The 21,438-nt window shown below is 46.6% G+C and overlaps 1 protein-coding gene across 2 annotated transcripts in view; it reads right to left on the reverse strand.

Moving 5' to 3' along the window:
- Nucleotides 1–21,438, reverse strand: part of gpc5b (glypican 5b) — an 829,244-nt gene that overhangs the window by 759,964 nt on the left and 47,842 nt on the right. The gene's annotated exons all lie outside the window — the stretch shown is intronic.

Genomic DNA, 21,438 nt, shown 5'->3' on the forward strand with positions numbered 1-21,438 from the left:
CTCTCTACATCCACCTTGTCAAGCCCCCTCACAATCTTATACGTTTCGATAAGATCACCTCTCAATCTTCTGAATTCCAATGAGTAGAGGCTCAACCTACTCAACCTTTCCTCATAAGTCAACCCCTTCATCCCCGGAATCAACCTAGTGAACCTTTTCTGAACTGCCTCCAAAGCAAGTATATCCTTTCGTAAATATGGAAACCAAAACTACACGCAGTATTCCAGGTGTGGCCTCACCAATACCCTGTATAACTGTAGCAAGACTTCCCTCCTTTTATACTCCATCCCCTTTGCAATAAAGGCCAAGATTCCATTGGCCTTCCTGATCACTTGCTGTACCTGCATATTATCCTTTTGTGTTTCAAACACAAGTACCCCCAGGTCCCGCTGTACTGCAGCACTTTGCAATCTTTCTCCATTTCTACTGGGCAACACTGCCCCTAGTGCCACAAGTCAGGAATTCCCATTGTAATGTATTTGCTTCATAGGTTCTTTGCTTAAGCATTCATAGCAACACATTACTATTCAGAACTAGTTGGTTTATTAGCAAAGGTTTAACAATCACACTACACATTACCAGTTCATCCACTAGGCTCACAACTGCATACCTCATCGTGGATGGCCTAGACCCAACTGACTGGGGTTTTATTGGGTTTTGTGAACATCACATGACTGGCTAAGTCACTCACAATGCAAAAGCTCGATAAACCTGTGAGCATACTCACAGGTGCATACATTACACCCATGTCTTCCCCTTCGCTCCTCTCCTGAGGGCACGGACCCTTGCTGGCATACAGTTCCCAAGAAAATAAGCACAGTTCATTCACTACTTAGGCTCATATGTGGGAAGAATAGACAGGCAAGAGACTCACTCCTCCATTGAGCCCAGGTGGTGAATGTTGGCAGGCTATTCATTCATAGGAAGGCATCACAGTTTCACCCAATCCTGCCCTCATCTGACATCTACACAGAAGCACCTTTTCCAAGAGGAGTCACTGAAGGCAAGCAGGCAAATCATTTAAAGCTAGTGCACTGTTGCAAAAAGCAATCAAGGCTAATGGCATTTATCTCAAGGGTGCTGGAATACAATGGGGAGGAAGTGATGCTTCAGTTGTATAGAACCTGAGTCAGACCCCATGTGGAGCACTGTGTTCAGATCTGGGCACCGCACCTTAGGAAGGTTATACTGGCCTTGCAGCGCAGTTTTACCAAAATATTACTGGGGCTTAGTGGATCAAATTATGAGGACAGGTTGCATAAACGTGGCTTGTATTCCCTTAGGTACAGAAGATTGAAAGATGATCTGATTGAGGTGTTTAAAATGTTAAAGGATTTGTTAGGGATGTAGAGAAACTATTTCCTCTGATGGGGGAAATCAAGAACAGAGAGATATGATCTTATAATTAGACAATTTACAAAGGAAATCACGAAGCACTTTTTCACACAAAGGGTAGTAGAAATATGGAATTCTCTCCCCCAAAAGGCTGTGGATGCGAGGTCAATTTCAGCTTTCAAGCCTCAAGATTGATGTTTTTTTAAGTAAGGGTATCAAGGGATATGCAGCTGCCACGTTTCCTGCATTATAACAGTGACTACACCTCAAAAGTACTTCATTGGCTGTAAAGTATTTTGGTACATTCTGAGGTCGTGAAATGTGCCAGAGAATTAAAAGTCCTTTCCGATTTCTTTTTATTGGGATGGGAATGTTACACGTCGCAGGCAAACTATTGTCTATTCCCAGAGTACACTGGGTTGACATACTGCTCCCATTGTCAGCAGTGCTCTTATTTCTTAGAACATAAGAACATAAGAAATAGGAGCAGGAGTAGGCCATACGGCTCCGCCATTTAATACGATCATGGCTGATCCGATCATGAACTCAGGTCCACCTCCCTGCCCACTCCCCATAACCCCTTATTCCCTTATCTGTTAAGAAACTGTCTATCTCTGTCTTAAATTTATTCAATGTCGCAGCTTCCACAGCTCTCTGAGGCAGCGAATTCCACAGATTTACAACCCTCAGAGAAGAAATTTCTCCTCATCTCAGTTTTAAATGGGCAGCCCCTTATTCTATGCTCCCTAGTTCTAGTCTCCCCTATCAGTGGAAACATCCTCTCTGCATCCACCCTGTCAAGCCTCCTCATAATCATATACGTTTCGATAAGATCACCTCTCATTCTTCTGAATTCCAATGAGTAGAGGCCCAACCTACTCAACGTTTCCTCATAAGTCAACCTCCTCATCTTCGGAATCAACCTAATGAACCTTCACTGAACTGCCTCCAAAGCAAATATATCCTTTTTTAAATATGTAAACCAAAACTGTATGCAGTATTCCAGGTGTGGCCTCACCAATACCCTGTATAACTGTAGCAAGACTTCCCTGCTTTTATACTCCATGCCCTTTGCAATAAAGGCTAAGAGTCCGTTGGCCTTCCTAATCACTTGCTGTACCTGCATACTAACCTTTTGTGTTTCATGCACAAGTACCCCCAGGTCCTGCTGTACTGCAGCACTTTTCAATCTTTCTCCATTTAAATAATAAGTTGCCCTTTGATTTTTTTCTGCCAAAGTGCATAACCTCACACTTTAGCCTGTCTATGTCCTTTTGCAGGTTTTTGTGTCCTCCTCATACATTGCTTTGCCTCCCGTCTTTGTATCATCAGCAAACTTGGCTATGTTACACTCGATCCTTTCTTCCAAGTTGTTAATATAAATTGTAAATAGTTCCTTCACTCAAGTTTGGCCTCAGGGCACAGAAGAGGGAGAATAGGGAGTTATGGGACCCAGACTCACACCCGCAATCCAATCACATGATCAAATCAAAAGTAACTTTAGTACGTTAGCCCCAAGCCACATGTGGCTAATTGGGATTCCTGATCTGGCCAACTGTATTTCCTGATTAGTAAATTTAAAAATAGACACTGTCCTTGGGCATGTCACCTCAATGCACATATTCGCATGGCCCAATTTGAAGGACAGCAGCCCAACTGGGAGCAGGAGCTGCAAGTCAACCCAGTACACTCCTGCCAAGAAAGTAGGATCCACTATTGCTATCGGTGGGCTTCGAAAGCTCCCATCTTCCACCCTTTGTAAACTGGAGCTCATTCAATACTCTGTTGACTGTAACCTAACTCACAGCAAGGCCCATTCACCCATTACCTGTATGCTTACTCACCTACATTGGCTTGCAGTTCAGCAAGCCTTCAATTTACAATTCTCATTCTTCTGTTCAATTTGCTCCATGGCCTCACCCCTCCCTCTCTCTGTAACCTCCTCCAGCCTGCAGGACTGTTATATTTTGGCTGCTTTCTAAATTGCATTACTATAGTTTAGATGATCGTATGCAAGGTTCACAATTCCACCTCCGCTTTCCTCCAATTCTTGCCTCTTGCGCATCTCCGATTCCCTTCGCCCCACCACTGGCAGCCATGCCTTCAGCTGCCTAGGCCCTAAGCTCAAGAATACCCTCAGCCTCTCTACCTCTCTCTTTCCTCCTTTAAGACGCTCCTTAAAACCTACCTCCATAACAAAGCTTTTGGTCACCTATCCTAATATCTCCTTATGTAGCTCGGTGTCAAATTCTGTTTGATAATCTCTCTTGTAAAGCACCTTGGAATGATTTTCTATGTTAAATGCATTTTATAAATGCAAGTTGTTGTTTTTGTACTTTTCAGTATAATCATTCTTCCCTCTGACTCTTGCGGGGTGCATGTCCACAGCTGCAAACAACCTTCACAAGTGGCCCTTCCTTATATAACGTGGAAAATTGCCAGGGGAGGGGTTTGGAAGAGAGAGTAAGAGAATATATTCAATCACAAAAGGAAAACTCTGCAAAATATTGAAAACTGTACGAATTGTACAAGAGGTGACACGAGACAGTTTCCAGGCGCTACAATCACATTATGGATGTCACAAGCAACACCCTGGGACTTGTAGTTCTTCAGGGCAACAGCTCCCTTTGACAGTGGGTCTAGTACAACTCCCAGCATGCTTTACAGAACATGATGTGACTGGTCCCTCTTGTCATCGTCATCATCATCATCATCATCATAGGCAGTCCCTCGGAATCGATGTAGACTTGCTTCCACTCTTAAAAATGACTCCTTAGGTGGCTGAACAGTCCAATATGAGAGCCACAGTCCCTTTCACAGGTGGGACAGTCAGTCATTGAGGGTAAGGATGGGTGGGACAGATTTGCCGCACGCTCTTTCCGCTGCCTGCGCTTGATTTCTGCATGCACTCGGAGATGAGACTTGAGCTGCTCAGCGCCCTCCCAGATGCACTTCCTCTACTTAAGGCAGTCTTTAGCCAGGGACTCTCAGGTGTCGGTTGGGATGTTGCACTTTATCAGGGAGGCTTTGAGGGTGTCCTTGTAACATTTCCTTTTGTATATTGCTGGTCTCTGCTGGAGCACGGCATTGTCTCAAGGTCTCCCACCTCACATTAGGAAAGCCAGTGACCTTTGCATCCTGTGTTGGAAACCAGTGCAACTCTTACTTCAGGACCTTGCTAAAATGGACTCGCCAACACGCTTGGCATTTTCTCAAGTTGGCAGAGCAAGTTACAAAATCACAAAACTTACAGGAATCAGTTATGCTGTGAACTCCACAGATCTCCATTAAACTGGATGGATTTGACATTCACTGTAGGTAATTGGATACTCTCAATTAGGCTCCCTACGCCTTTCCAGATAGACGCCAAATTCTCTCAGGCTGCGGGACTGTTATATTTTGGTTGCTTTCCAAATTGCATTACTATAGTTTGGATGATCGTATGCAAGGTTCACAATTGTAGTTTACAGGTCTCCAATTCACTGCTGGAACTGATTTGCAGCTCTCCTGCACATGTCCTGCCCCCGCTCCTCCCTCCCGTCATTTCTGCAGAGTTTGTTGGCTGCCAAGTATCTTCTCAACTGGCTGCTCCGTCTCGGGGACGTAGGACGGCCACAGACTTGGTCTACCCCGCACTCGCCCCCACGGCTGAGCCTTTCCTTACTCGTTTTTTGTCCATCCTGGTTTTAGTTATAAAGGTACAAATAGAGAGACCCAACTGAGGCCGAGAACAATCGGAGTTCCGATGGACTCCAGCAGCACTAATTCCATCTACCCAGTGATTGTTCCTCCTATGTACAACAGAGGACAACACAATAGACTTCTCATGTTGAACAACTAGAGACACTAGGACACATGGACACTAGTTCTAGGACTTCAGTGCAGTATTGAGGGAGTGCTGCACTGTTGGAGGTCATTATCTTATTGCTGTTTGTGGGAGCTTGCTGTGCGCAATTTGCTGCCGCATTTCCCTACATTACAACAATGACTACACTTAAAAAGCCATTGATGGTAAAGCGCTTTGGGAAGTCCTGGTTATTAAAGATGCTATAGAAATGCTTGGTGGTAGATTTCTACCACCAAGCTCGTGGTCTACAGGGCTGTAGTAATACCCGCCCTCCTGTATAGCTCAGAGGCATGGACCATGTACAGTAGACACCTCAAGTCGCTGGAGATATATCACTAACGATGTCTCCGCAAAATCCTACAAATCTCCTGGGAGGACAGGCACACCAATATCAGCATCCTCGTCCAAGCTAACATCCCCAGCATTGAAGCACTGACCACATTTGATCAGCTCTGCTGGGCAAGTCACATTGTCTACATGCCAGACACGAGACTCCCAAAGCAAGTGCTCTATGCGGAGCTCCTTCATGGCAAACGAGCCAAAGGTGGGCTGCAGAAACATTACAAGGATACCCTCAAAGCCGCCCTGATAAAGTGTGACATCCCCACTGACACCTGGGAGTCCCTGGCCAAAGACCGCCCTAAGTGGAGAAAGTGTATCCAGGAGGGCGCTGAGCACCTCGAGTCTCGTCGTCGAGAGCATGCAGAAAACAAGCGCAGGCAGCGGAAAGAGTGTGCGGCAAACCAGTCCCACCCACCCCTTCGCTCAACCACTGTTTGTCCCACCTGTGACAGAGACTGTAATTCCCGTATTGGACTGTACAGCCACCTGAGAACTCACTTTTAGAGTGGAAGCAAGTCTTCCTCAATTTCAAGGGACTGCCTATGATGATGATGAAGGGTTCTCATGGCCTCTCACGAAAACCAGATTTAAAAAAAAATAAATGAATTCAAATTCTCAAACTGGCATGGTGGGATTTGAACTCAGGTTTTCTGGATTATTAGTCCAGTAAAGTAGCCACTACACTTCGGTACTCCTAGTTTTTGTGTTGCTTTCATACTGTCTGTTGATCTAGACACCCACGGCCCCAGATAAAACCACAGTACAAACTTCCAGCCACATAGTTGTTGATCATCGTATTAAAGCTAGTCTTTGGCTCCGTCTTTCTCGGAGGTCTGAGACACAGCTGCCAACAAAACCACCATCCCAGACTGGCTTGGTTCTTTGATCTGTACCAGCCAACTTAAACTACCTGTTCAAAAATATGTAAAGGCAGGTCAGAACAGGATAGCAAGACACTAACAACTTGTATTTATATAGCGCCTTTAACATAGTGAAACGTCCCAAAGAGAATTACAGGAGGATTATGAGATAAAAATTTGACACCGAGCCGCATAAGTAGATATTAGTACAGGAAAAAGGTAGGTTTTATGGAGTGTCTTGAAGGAGGAAAGAGAGGTAGAGAAGCGGAGACATTTAGGCAGGAAGCTCCAGAGTTTAGGGCCCAGGCAACAGAAGGCATGGCCACCAATGGTTGAGCAGTTATAATCAGGGATGCTCAAGAGGGCAGAATTAGAGGAGCCCAGATCGTTGGTCTCATCATTTCCATATCTCGCAATGTGTCAGAAATCTCCTGGGCTTGTTTACTTGTCATTTTTATGATTCCTTATGGTTTTGCCTTGTAATTTTCTGTCTGTGCCAGGCGTGAGTTGTTGTGGGCTCCAGAATGGTGTACATTTTTCCTTCATTGTTTGCTGGTTTCTTTCCAACAAGTCCAATAGCATAGTCTCAGGTCTTTCCCACGATGCTTTTCAATAGAATTCCAAATCCATTGGAGGAGTTTACAGAGATAGGTTGGGAGTGAGACTATTCAAATCTAGTCATATTTGTCAAATTAATGTGGACTTGGAATTAAACTATTTAAGGCTTCACAGTGCACACCTATTGTTATATATACAGACTATAGATATACTCTCTGCGTAGTCACTGTATAGTTGCATAAGATGGAGACTTGTTACCTGATGTACTATCAATAAGGTTTGCACTGTGTATATACTATGCTGGCACCACTCGAGGGTGCAATTGGTGGAGACCGGGGTTTCCTGCCCCTGTGGCAGAGGCTGTCCACCAGAGAGCACTGTGGTGGGAGACCTGAGGGTCACTTGCATAAGTGTGCAGGGCCCAGTATAAAAGGCTGCCCATGCTTGTGCCTCACTCTGGAGTTACGAATAAAGGACCAAGGTCACTACAGTTTGAGTACAACACATTGCCTCATGGAGTCATTCAGAAGTGCATTACAGACATAACACCTATGCTGTCAATAAACAACTTGCATTATATAGCACCTTTAATAGCAGAACATCCCAAGGCTTTTCATACGCGTGTAATCAGTCAAACACATTGATACTGAGCGAAAGAAGGAGGCATTGAACAGGTGATCAAAAGTTTGGTGAAGGGGTAGATTTTCTGGCACTGGAAACTGTTTCTCCTTATTTAATCTATCAAAACCCTTCATGATTCTAAACACCTCTATCAAATCTCCTCTGAACCTTCTCTGCTCTAAGGAGAACAATCCCATCTTCTCCAGTCTCTTCACATAACTGAAGTCCCTTATCCCTGGTCCCATTCTAGTAAATCTCCACTGCACCCTCTCCAAGGTCTTGAAATCCTTCCTAAAGCGTGATGTCCAGATTTGAACAATATACTCCAGCTAAAGCCTGCATGGTCTTAGGCGCTGAAATAAAGGGGAAGGCAGGGAGCGTGTTAGCGGCCAGGAAATCTGGAGATCCTGGGGAACACGAATTTAATGACAGGACCTCATTAGCATTTGTTGCTGCATTTTCCACCCGGCTTATTGAGTGGCCACATCTGGGGAAGGCAGGAAAGCCAGTGGTAGAAGACCACAGTTTGGGACCACTCTGCAATTGGAGAAGATCTGGGCACGATGTTGGGAGTGGGGGTTTGCATTAACTGGGAGGGAGGGAGAGATTGCACTTGGGGGGCGGGGTGGGGGGGGAGAAACACAAAATGGAGGGGGAGGCAGTTTGTGGCAGGCTTCATTGGGAGGGCTGGAGTGAAGCACTCCTGCTCCTCCAGGCCCAGAAGCAATTCTGGAAAAGCATCTACCTGCTGGAACCAGCAGTTCTTGTTTCCCTTTAGCTGCCGGTTATCCCAAGCCCCAAGAATCCTGACCCACAGCCATTAAGTTCAAATGGCTCCCAAAATCGGAGGAACAGAGACTCATCTAATGACAGACCTGCCTCTCCAGAGCGGGGTGCTTGTACGCCACCAAACCCGCCTCAGTTAAAAGCCGGTGTGTTCGTATTAAGGGACTGGAGTGCATCATCATTCCCGGAAACCACATTTTAATTTGATTTAAGGTTCTGTTAAAGTTTTATTTGGAAATCTGTGGATACTCTTGCCAAAAGGGGCACTTGATTTAATGTTCTACTTAAAATAGTTGTAGAGCTGTTGCATTATGAGTGGCTTAGCCAGTCACGTTCACAAGATGTTCACAAGACTCAATACAACCTCAGTCAGTTGGGTCTAGGTCATCCACGATGAGGTATGCAGTTGTGAACCTGATGGAGGAACTGGTAATGTGTCGTTGATTGTTAAACCTTTGTTAATAAATCAACTAGGCCATAATAGCAATGTGTTGCTATGAATTCTTAAGCAAAGAACCCATGAAGCAAATACATGACCGAAAGCAACATTCATCAGAGGCAATCCCTCGAAATCAAGACTTGCTTCCACACTCAAAGTGAGTTCTCAGGTGACTGAACAGTCCAATACGGGAATTACAGTCTCTGTCACAGGTGGGACAGGCAGTCATTGGAGGAAAGGTTGGGTGGGACTGGTTTGCCGCACGCTCCTTCTGCTGCCTGTGCTTGATTTCTGCATGCTCTTGGCGACGAGACTCGAGGTGCTCAGCGCCCTCCCAGATGCTCTTCCTCCACTTAAGGCGGTCTTTGGCCAGGGACTCCCAGGTGTCACTGGGGTTGTTGCATTTTATCAAGGAGGCTTAGCAACATTAATAGGGCACTGAATGCTGTGCTAGCCATTACCACTTGCTGAAACAATGGAGATGGTCTTGACTCAGAGAAACAGATAGTCAAAAAGTATAGGTTCACACATCAATTTGTTCAGAAAGCTAAATGAACGGTTTCACTTTCCAGGCACCGAGAAGTCAGAGGGCATTGTCCAGCTAAGAGATCAGAGGGTGTTGTTCAGCTGACTTTTGTTCCTGGAGGCAGGCAGTGGGACACAACAGCTGCTACATGCACTCCCAAGTCAGCTGGATGAGTAGCCCTGATTCAGCAGCATCTGAAAGTAGAGCAGAACTGCTGAAATATCACCCGCTAAAGCAGGAATCTCCAAGTGACATGCCTTTGTGGGCCACTGTATTATGGAGGCATTGCAGCTGAACGTGAAGTTTATAGAATCATAGAAATAACAGCGCAGAAGGAGGTCGCTTGGCCCTTTGAGTGCCAGTGCTAGCTGGAGCCATTAGTTCTAATTCTATTTACTCACTCATTCACCACGTATTTTTATATCCTTCCTTTTCAAATGCGTATCCAGTTTCCCTTTAAATGGTGTTATAGTTTCTGTCTCAATAGCCACTTGTGGGAAAGTTCGAATAACTCTTTATGTGAAAAAAGTTTTTCCACCTTCCACCTCTGTTGTAGTAATAATCCAGATTATTTTTTCATCACCCATTCACCAGCCAGCAGAAACAATCTTTCATGTTCTCCATCAACACCTTTCCTAATTTTGAAAACATCCACAAGATCTTCCTTAATCGTCTCTAAAAAAAAAAAGCCAATTTTGGAGCCATTCTCCATAACTCTCACTTCTCCTTCTTGTCTTCTTGTCATGATGAATTTCCTCTACATAACATAAGAACATTGAACATAGCATCTAATATTCCTACTGTACTGGGGGAGCCAAAAGAACACATTTCTATCACACCTTTCACAATCTCAGGATGTCCCAAAGCACTTTACAACCATAAGAACATAAGAATTAGGAACAGGAGTAGGCCATTGGCCCCTCGAGCCTGCACCGCCATTTAATAAGATCATGGCTGATCTGATCGTGGGCTCAGCTCCACTTTCCTGCCAGCTCCCCATAACCCTTCACTCCCTTGAACCAATGAAGTGTAATCACTGTTGTAATGTAGGAAACGCAGCAACCAACTTTGCGCACAGCAAGGTCCCATAAATAGCAATGTGATAATCATCAGATAATCTGTTTCAGTGATGTTGGTTGAGGGATAAATATTGGTCAAGACACCAGAGAGAACTCCCCTGCTCTTCTTCAAAATAGTGCCTTGGGATCTTTTAAGTCGTCCTGAGAGGGCGGACAGGGCCTCGGTTTAATGTCTCATCCAAAAGACGGTACCTCCGACAATGCAGCACTTCCTCAGCACTGCACTGGAATGTCAGCCTAGATTATGTGGTCAAGTCTCTGGAATGAGGTATGTGTTGTATATGCAGACTATGGATGTACTCTGTGTAGTCACTGTGTGGTTGCATAAGATGGAGACTTGTTTCCCTGATGTACTGTCAATAAGGTTTACACTGTGTATATGCATGCAGGCACCACTAGAGGGTGCAACTGGTGGAGACTGGAGGGGTTTCCTGCCCTGATGGCAGGGCCCAGTATAAAAGGCTGCACACCATGCTTGTGCCTCACTCTGGAGTTTGGAATAAAGGACCAAGGACTACAGTTTGAGTACAACACATTGCCTTGTGGAGTCATTCATAAGTGCATTACAGACATAACAGTTTGTACTCACAACCACCTGCCTCAGAGGCAAGAGTGCTACCCACTGAGCCACACTGACACACAATGCAACACTGCAGCTGTGGCGTAACTGATGTCTTGTACAAATTCAACGTGGCATCCTTGCTTATATTTGCATAGAACTGAAGTTGCTGAGGCTAACGGACCTTGGTGTCCAAAAGATGCCAATGAAGTGGCCACAGTTTTTTGATGCTATCTCAATGCCCAGATGCTTTTTCAACAGAGCAAGTCACGCAGTTAGACATACAGCACGAGTAGAAAGGGAGCTGTTTTGTGCATCACAATTCCACGTGTCTTCTTGTGCAAGCAGAACAGTGAGTTACCAGTAGGCTATTTGACCATGAGCGCCTCACAGAGTTCAGTCCTGCCAAAGGTCCACCGACATACATAGCAATCCGAAGCAGCAATTCCTTCCCTTAGGCAGAGACTTGAGCCAATTGTAGGGTTCTGCTGCCCTGTCTGGAGATAAGCTAATATTGCACCGATTGTGGACCATCTGGACTCCATGGCTTAGCACAACAACAGGTGGTTTCTTTACTCACTAAAACTCCCGTGATTTGGTTTCCAGATCATTAAGGGAGGTTCAATTACATCGCATTTATCAAGGAACAGATTTCGCAATCAAAAACGCAAGATCTGGACACCAAACCGGTAATGTTTTAGTGATCTTAATTACAGCACGCAGTGCCTTTAAGAGTTAGGTGTCACTGTGGATTTTCTCCCCTCACCACCCCCACTACACCGCACCCTCCCCTAGCCCGCCCCACCACCACCAAACTCACACCAAATGAACTTCTCGACCAGACTATGAAGCCGAGAGGATTAGAGGCAATAGAAGAGTTTATATTCAGAAACCGCACAAAGAACCAGTCTGTTTAGGAACTGGGAAAGACTCAACTGAGCCGTGAAGGATCGGATTAACAGGAAAAGCTATTGGCTTTTTAAACAACATTCCCCCAGCAAGACAGCAGGAGCTGTAATAGAGCTGGGCCCGTGTAAGGGAATACCTGATCAGGGAATACAAATTGAGAAAGGAAAGCAGGATGGCAAATTCCTCATTGCACTCTCGCTGGTTAAGGGCATGGTCTTCTTAACAGTCGGACTTCGTTAGATGAATCTGACAATTAATATGGCTAAAGGAGAACATCCACCCCTCCGGTACAGGAGCTGCACAGCGGAGTCAAGTTTAGGGAAGAATTTACTTAGGGAATATTTAACTAACCACAACATGCAGGCTAGGAGACTTCAAGGACCTCCAGAATCCTGCAAGCATTTGATGTCAACAGGAACTGCAGGCGGTTGGGCGACAACAGGACTGGCCTGGCTGTGATACACCCCATGGTGGAACTTCCTGCTGACGCTCACTGTCCAGACTCTTGCATGATAAATGGGTGAGGTGCCAAAGAAAAGGCTGGCTGCAGGCCGTGCAAGGAGCCAGTGCCTTCAGCAGAAAACCGAGCTAAAACAAGGTGGTGAATTACGAGGACAATCATGAGTGAATGGCCCCAAGCTTTAAAAGACCTTCATTTATTTAGCGCCTTTCAGCGCCTTTCATTGGCTGCAAAGTGCTTTGGAATGTCCTTGGAGTACTTTTGAAGTTTAGTCACTGTTGTAATATAGGAAACATAGCAACCAATCTGCACACAGCAAGCTCCCACAAACAGCAATGTGATAATGACCAGATAATCTGTTGTTTACTGATATTGATTGAGGGATAAATATTGGCACAGGACACCGAGGATAACTCCCCTGCTCTTCATCAAAATAGTGCCACGGGACCTTTTACATCCACTTGAGAGAGCAGATGGGGCCTAGGTTTAACGTCTCATCTGAAAGCCTCCAGTGCTCCCCTCAGCACTGCACTTGAGTGTCAGTCTAGATTACCATGCTGAAGTCTCTGGAGTGGAACTTGAACCCACGACCTTTTGACTCAGAGGTGAGAGTGCTACCCACTGAGCCACAGCTGCCACTTTAGGGCTGTGCAACTCTCCAGGAGGGCGGGTGGGCGGATTTACTATAGTGTCGTGTCGACCGCAGTATTCTTGCCTCCGAGTCAGAAGACAATGCACTGTCAGCAGTACTGTCTTTCAGATGAGATGTTAAACTGAGGCCCAGTCTGTAAAAGAGCCCATAGAAGAGTTCTCCCAGGTGTCCTGGCCAATATTTATCCCACAACCAACATTATTAAAAACAGATTATCTGGTCATTCTCTCATTGCTGTTTGTGGGACCTTGTGTGCAAATTGGTTGCCGCACTTCCTACATTACAACAGTGCATACACTTCAAAAGCATTTCATTGGCTGAGGTCATGAAGGGCACTATATAAATGCAAGTCTCTCTTTTTTTTTTTAAATGAGTCACAGCATTGAGGATGTGAAGTCTGGTCACTACTAATGTGTTCATGTGCAAAAAAATTAAGCAGTTAACTTTGGTACAAAACGCAAAATGCCAACAACAAAATCTTTCCTCCACCCAGTCCCTCTTCAACCCTCCCTCCTCTTTCCCCATGTCATTACTCATTGTTGTACTGAACTATACAGGTCAGAAAGGGCCCAGGTTTATCACCAATCTGTGCCAGGTTTTGTATGGAGTGGGCAAGGGAGGGTATTATGTTCCTAACACAGATGAGACTGCACACAGGGAGGTTAAAGTAACAGTGACCACAGTCTTTATTAAGACACACCAGAGTGAGGAACAGGCTTATATACAGTGCTCCCAAGGGTCTTCAGGGGATGCGCTCCTGGTGGAGCATGGGAGTGCATGCCTTACAGATACACAGCATCACTCCACCCCAAAGTCAAAGTGAAAACTATTTACAAGGTGAGGCGGTCGGGAGCCTTTCTTTACCTGGTGGACCGACTCGGTACAAATGTCTGTTCTGGTGTGTTGGCTGCGCCCTCACTGGGCTGGCGTGTTGTAGGCCCTGCAGGGCTGCTGGATGAGCCTGGCCTTGCTGGGCTGTTGGGCGTGATGGGTTCGATTTCCTGGTCCGGTGTGGTGTCGTTGATCCTTTGGGTGTGTGTTGTGGACTCCAAAAAGGTGGTGTCTGCTGTGGGTTGTTCAGGGCAGTCTGTGAGCCGCAGCCTCGTTTGGTCCAGGTGCTTTCTGCAAATTTGTCCATTGTCTAGTTTGACGACAAACACCCTACTCCCTTCTTTAGCTATCACCGTGCCCGTGATCTGCTTGGGACCATGTCCATAGTTTAGCACGTATACAGGGTTATTCAGGTCAATTTCCCGTGACACAGTGGAGCGACCATCGTTTACATTTTGTTGCTGCCGCCTGCTCTCTACCTGATCCTGCAGGTTGGGGTAAACCAGCAAGAGTCTGGTTTTAAGTGTCCTTTTCATGAGTAGCTCAGCCAGGGGCACCCCTGTGAGCGAGTGGGGTCTCGTGCGGTAGCTGAGCAGTAATCGGGACCGGCAGGTTTGGAGTGAGCCTTCTGTGACTCGTTTGAGGCTCTGTTTGATTGTTTGTACTGCCCGCTCTGCCTGCCCATTGGAGGCTGGTTTAAACGGGGCCGAGGTGATGTCATGAAGATCATGAATTCTTTAAATTTGGCACTGGTGAAACATGGCCCGTTGTCACTGACTAGTATGTCAGGCAGGCCGTGGGTGGCAAACATGGCCCTCAGGCTTTCAATGGTGGCGGTGGTGGTGCTTCCCGATATTATTTCACATTCAATCCATTTTGAAAAAGCATTACCACCACCAGGAACATTTTAATGGAAAGCGGGCCCGCATAGTCGACATGGATCCTCGACCATGGTCTAGAGGGCCAGGACCACAAACTTACTGGTGCCTCTCTGGGCGCATTGCTCAACTGAGCTCACACGCTGCATTGCCGTACACAGGACTCTAAGTCAGAGTCGATACCGGGCCACCACACGTGGGATCTGACTATCGCTTTCATCATTACTATACCCGGGTGTGTGCTGTGGAGATTCGAGATGAACGTCTCCCTGCCCTTTTTGGGTAGCACTACATGGTTACCCGACAACAGGCAGTCTGCCTGAATGGACAGCTCGTCCTTTTGCCGCTGGAACGGCTTGATTAGTTCTTGCATTTCAATGGGGATGCTGGCCCAGCTCCCATACAGTACACAGTTTTTCACTAGGGACAGCAGAGGATCTTGGCTGGTCCAAGTCCTAATCTGGCGAGCCGTGACAGGTGATTTATCATTTTCAAATGCTTCCATGGCCATCAACAAGTCTGCGGGTTGCGCCACCATCAACAAGTTTTCAGGCTGCGCCATTTCCACCCCCGTGGTGGGCAATGGTAGCCGACTGAGAGCATCTGCACAGTTCTCGGTGCCCGGCCTGTGGCGGATGGTATAGTTATAGGCTGATAACGCGAGTGCCCACCTTTGTATGCGGGCTGAGGCATTAGTATTTATCCCCTTGTTTTCAGCGAACAGAGATATGAGGGGCTTGTGATCGGTTTCCAGCTCAAATTTGAGGCCAAACAGGTACGGATGCATTTTCTTTACCCCGAACACACATGCTAATGCCTCTTTCTCAATCATGCTGTAGGCCCTCTCGGCCTTAGACAAGCTCCTGGAGGCATAGGCGACATTAGCTTGTTGTAATACACACCCGACTCCATACGACGACGCATCAAATGCTAGCACAAGTCTTTTACACGGGTTATACAATACAAGCAGCTTGTTGGAGCATAAAATGTTTCTGGCTTTCTCAAAAGCAATTACTTGTTTTTTTTCCCCATACCCAGTTCTCACCTTTATGCAATAACACATGTAGGGGCTCTAAAAGGGTGCTTAATCCCGGTAGGTAGTTACCAAAATAGTTCAACAGTCCCAGAAACTACTGCAGTTCCGTGACATTGTGTGGCCTGGGCACATTCCTGATAGTCGCTGTCTTGGCGTCTGTGGGCCAAATGCCATCCGCCACGAACTTTCTCCCCAAAAACTCAATTTCTGTTGCCATGAAGACACATTTCGACCTCTTCAGCCGCAGCCCTACACTATCCAGTCGCTGGAGGATCTCCTCCTCGTTTTGTACGTGCTCAACGGTGTCCCAACCCGTGACTAATCTGTTGTCCTGAAAAACCAACGTGCGTGGTACCGACTTGAGTAGGCTCTCCATGTTTCTCTGGAAGATCGCTGCAGCCGACCGAATTCCAAACAGGCATCTGTTGTAGATGAACAGTCCCTTGTGCGTGTTGATGCAGATGAGGCCCTTCGAAGACTCCTCCAGCTCCTGCGTCATGTAGGCCAAAGTCAGGTCGAGCTTGGTGAACATCTTGCCTCCTACCAGCGTCGCAAATAGGTCATCTGCCTTAGGTAGCGGTTATTGGTCCTATAGCGAGAAACGATTAATAGTTACTTTATAATCATCGTAAATCCTGATCGTGCCATCACTTTTGAGTACTGGAGCAATCGGGCTGGCTCACTCGCTGAATTCCACTGTGGAGATGATGCCCTCGTGTTACAGCCTGTCCAGCTCGATTTCCACTCTCTCCCTCATCATGTGAGGTCCCGCTCACGCCTTGTGGTGGATGGGTCGTGCCTCTGGGAGCAAGTGGATCTGTACCTTCGCCCCGGAAAAGTTTCCAATGCCTGGCTCAAAAAAGGATGGAAATTTGTTAAGAACCTGGGTACATGAGGTCTCATCAACATGTGATAGCGCTCGGATATCATCCCAGTTCCAGCAGATTTTGCCCAGCCAGCTCCTTTTAAGCAGTGTGGGGCGATCGCCCAGGACAATCCAGAGTGGCAGTTCGTGCACCGTGCCCTCATAGGTGACCTTGACCATGGCGCTGCCCAGGACAGTAATAAGCTCTTTGGTTTATGTTCTCAGTTGCGTGTGGATGGGGCTCAGGTTTGGTCTGAGTGCCTTGTTGCACCACAGTCTCTCAAACATCTTTTTACTCATGATGGATTGGATAGCGCCAGTGTCCAGTTCCATGGCTACGGGTAAGCCCTTCAGTTTTACATTTAACATTATAGGTGGACATTTCATCGAAAATGTGTGCACCCAGTGTACTTCATCATCTGCTTCCTCTCTCTGAGGCTCGAAATTGCTTTGATCCACCATGGATCGATCTTCCTCTGCCACGTGGTGGTTAGCAGGTTTTGCAGCTGTTCCACAGCTCTTGCAAACATACCCTTTGAAGCGGCATGAATAGGCTGAATGGAAGCCTCCACAACGCCAACAAGGTGTGAATTGCCTTGCATTCATCCTTTGTTGCGGACTCAGTCATCTGGGTCACCTGAGGCCTGCTGGCAGTTGCCCTGTACATTTCTGCTCGCAAACACAGTTCCAGTTAATTTATGAACATTGCTAGCACTTGTGTGCTGAGAGATTTATTTGGTGTTATCACTGGTGGACATAAACGCCTGTGCTATCGCAATGGCCTTGCTGAGGGTCGGTGTCTCCACAGTCAAAAGTTTTTGTAGGATGGTCTCGTGGCCAATGCCCAGTACAAAATAATCTCTGAGATTTGCTCCAGATAGCCATCAAACTCACATTGTCCTGCAAGTCGCCTTAGCTCGGCGACGTAGCTCGCCACTTCCTGATCTTCAGATCGCTGTCACATGTAGAACCGATACCTCGCCATCAGCACGCTCTCCCTCGGATTAAGATGCTCCCGAACCAGTGTACACAGCTCCTCATACGACTTATCTGTGGGTTTCACCGAAGCTAGAAGATTTTTCATGAGGCTGTAGGTCGGTGCCCCGCAGACCGTGAGGAGGACCGCTCTCATTTTTGCAGCACTTCCTTCTCCGTCCAGCTCGTTGGCTACAAAGTACTGGTTTAGCCATTCGACATAGGCTTCCCAGTCCTCACCCTCCGAGAACTTCTCCAGGATGCCCACAGTTTGCTGCATCTTTGCGTTGGATTCGTATACTCATCGCCAGTTATTGTGTTCCTAACAAAGATGAGACTGCACACAGGGAGGTTAATATAACAGTGGCCTCAGTCTTTATTAAGACACTCCAGAGTGAGGAACAAGCCTTAGGGGCCAGCTTATATACAGTGCTACCAAGGGATGCTGGGATCCCTTGGGACTTCAGGGGATGCGCTCCCTGGTGGCAGAACATGGGAGTGCATGCTTTACAGATACACAACAGAGGGGAATGAATAAATCAGCCTGGATTCCATCTCCATCAATAGAGTAGTGAAAATTCATTGTAACACCTTATTTCTGGTACTGTCCTAGTTATAAAGAAAGAGATTGAAAAACCCCACACAAGACACTGAAGCACATAGAATTGGAGGCAGCCTATTGTCGTGGATTGGGATTTGGTTCGGAGATTTGAGACAAAGTAGGGATAGTGGGAGAAATTCGGTGTGTTTGCACAACCCGTTTGCATCTGGCACTGGGGGGCACTAACAACTTTTCGCCCAGGCGCAGCGACACTCACGACTCGGGTGAAATTCAATGGCCATTTAGTGGCGGCAGTAACTGGTAGCGCCTGTTCCGCTGCGATGGCAACGCCATCACTGTGCACAGCGACCCATTTTCACCCATGAGCGAAAATTCGGTAGCGCCCCCTGAAGCTGCGCCAAAGGATGCCACGTCACCTTCAGGGAGCTTGGGCCGTCGGCCACTCATGGGGCAAAATTTAAAGGGGAGGAGACGATTCATAAAAAACATGGCCGACTGCCTGGTCACGGCCCGACGGTTGTTGAATCACGGGGTCCATATCATGATCTTCCAGCCCGGCGCTCCGCTTGTGTGCTGGGCTGATACCACGGCACCCCACTCCCCAGTGGTCCAGGCAGGGATCCATTTCTCGGCCGCAGAGTCAGCAGCTCGGCCCTCCTCTTTAAAGAAGGGGAGGGTCCTGTCTTCGAGGCAGCGCTACACGTCCCACCGTGTAGCCCTGCGCCCCTCACTGATCCCTTCCATCCCATTCCCACAGAACAAGTGGAGGGCGATATTTTGCGCTTCACTTGCTGTCGGGGACGGTAACCCGAATTTACGCCGCGGGGCAGGACTTCCTCGTCTGGCGCAGGAACCTAGCGGCAGTTACAGCCCCCAAACGGGGCGCGATGCAATTCCGCTCTCTATGGGTATGTACTCCAATTGGCAGGATGTGACGAGTGGTGTCCCCCCCTCGGGATCTGTAATGGGGCCTCACTTTTCACTATATTTATCAATGATTTAGATGAAGGAATAGAAAGCTGTATAACCCAAGTTTACTGATGATACTCAGTTAGATGGCACAGTAAGCACTGTAGATGGGTGCAGAACATTGCAAAGCGACACTGATAGATTAAGTGAGCGGGCAACACTGTGGCAGATGGAGTTCAGTGTGCAGAAGTGTGAGCTCATCCACTTTGGACCCAAGAAAGAGAGATCAGTACATTCTCTAAACTGGGAACTATAAAGGAGCGGAGAGATTTAGCAGTCCAAGTAAAGAAATCACTAAAAACTAGTGGACAGGTATAAATAACAATGAAAAAAAGCTAAGCTAATGGAATGTTTGCCTTCATCTCAAGGGGGCTGGAAACCAAAGGAGTAGAATAGAATCATGGAATGGTTACAGCACAGAAGGAGGCCATTCCGGTCATCAAGCCCATGCCGGCCCTCTGCAAGAGCACTTCAGCTAGTCCCACTCCCCCACCCTTTCTCCGTCGCCCTGCAATTTTTTTCCTTCAGGTACTTATTCAATTCCCTTTTGAAAGCCACAATTGAATCTTCCTCCACCACCCTTTCAGGCAGTGCATTCCAGATCCTAACCACTCACTGCGTAAAAAGGTTTTTCCTCTTGTCACCTTTGGTTCTTTTGCCAATCACCTTAAATCTGTGTCCTCTGGTTCTCGACCCTGCCACCAATGGGAACAGTTTCTCTCTAACTACTCTGTCCAGATATCTCATGATTTTGAACGCCTCTATCAAATCTCCTCTCAACCTTGTCTGCTCCAAGGAGAGCAATCAGTATGGATTTGTTAAGGGAAGGTCATGTCTGACTAACTTGATTGAGTTTTTTGAGGTGGTAACAAGGAGGATCAATGAGGACAGTGCGTTTGATGTAGTCTACATGGATTTTAGCAAGGCTTTTGACAAGGTCCCACGAAGTTAAAACATAGGATCCAAGGGAGAGTGGCAAATTGGATCCAAAATTGGTCAGTGGCAGGAAGCAAAGAGTAATGGTTGAGGGGAGTTTTTGCGACTAGAAGGCTATTTCCAGTGGGGTTCCACAGGGCTCAGTACTGGGTCTTTTACTTTTTGTAGTATATATTAATGATTTAGACTTAAATGTAGGGGCCATGATAAATAAATTTGCAGATGATACAAAAATTGGTCATGTGGTTGACAGTGAAGAGGAAAGCTCCAGACTGCAGGAAGATATCGATGAACTGGTCAGTTGGGCAGAAAAGTGGCAAATGGAATTCAATCTGGAAAAGTGTGAGCTAATGCATTTGGGGAGGTTCAACAAGGCAAAGGAATACACAATAAATGGTAGGTTACTGAGAGGTGTGGAGGAACAGAGGGACCTTGGAGTACATGTCCACAGATCCTTAAAGGTAGCAGGACAGGTCAATAAAATAATTTAAAAAAGGCATATGGAATGCTTTCCTTTATTAGCCGAGGCATAGAATACAAGAGCAGGGAAGTTATGCTAGAATTGTATACAACACTATTTGGCCACAGTTTGAGTACTGCATGCAGTTCTGGTCACCACATTACGGGAAGGATGTGATTGCACTAGAAAGGTTGCAGAGGAGATTTATGAGCATGTTGCCTGGATTGGAAAACTTTAGCTGTGAGGAAAGATTGGATAGGCTGCGTTCGTTTTCCTTGGAACAGAGGAGGATGAGGGGAGATTTAATTGAGGTGTGTAAAATTATGAAGGGATAGGAAGGATCTATTTCTCTTAGCAGAGGGGTCAACAACCAGTGGGCATAGATTTAAAGTATTTGGTAGAAGGATTAGAGGGGAGATGAGGAAGTATTTCTTCATCCAGAGGGTGTTGGGAGTCTGGAACTCACTGCCTGAAAAGGTAGTAGAGGCAGAAACCCTCATCACATTTAGAAGGTATTTGGATGTACACTTAAAGAGCCGTAACCTACAGGGCTACGGACTTTGGAAGTTGGGATTTGGCTGGGTAATTCTTTTTCGACCGGCACAGACACAATGGGCCAAATGGCCTCTTTCTGTGTCGTAATTTTCTATGATTCTATGATGAACAACCCCAGCTTCTCCAGTCTGTTCACATAACTGAAGTCCCTCATCACTGGAATCATTCTCGTAAATCTTTTCTGCATCCTCGCCAAGGCCTTCACATCCTTCCTATAGTGCGGTGCCCAGAATTGGACACAATATTCGAGTTGGGGCCGAATCAGTGTTTTATACAGATTCATCATAACTTATTTGCTTTTGTACTCTATGCCTCTATTTATGAAGCCCAGGATACCGTATGTTTTTTTAAGCGCTTTCTCAACCTGCCCCGCCACCTTCAACGATTTGTACACATAT

Source organism: Pristiophorus japonicus, chromosome 6, assembly GCF_044704955.1.
Source record: "Pristiophorus japonicus isolate sPriJap1 chromosome 6, sPriJap1.hap1, whole genome shotgun sequence".
NCBI classification, from domain to species: Eukaryota; Metazoa; Chordata; class Chondrichthyes; family Pristiophoridae; genus Pristiophorus; species Pristiophorus japonicus.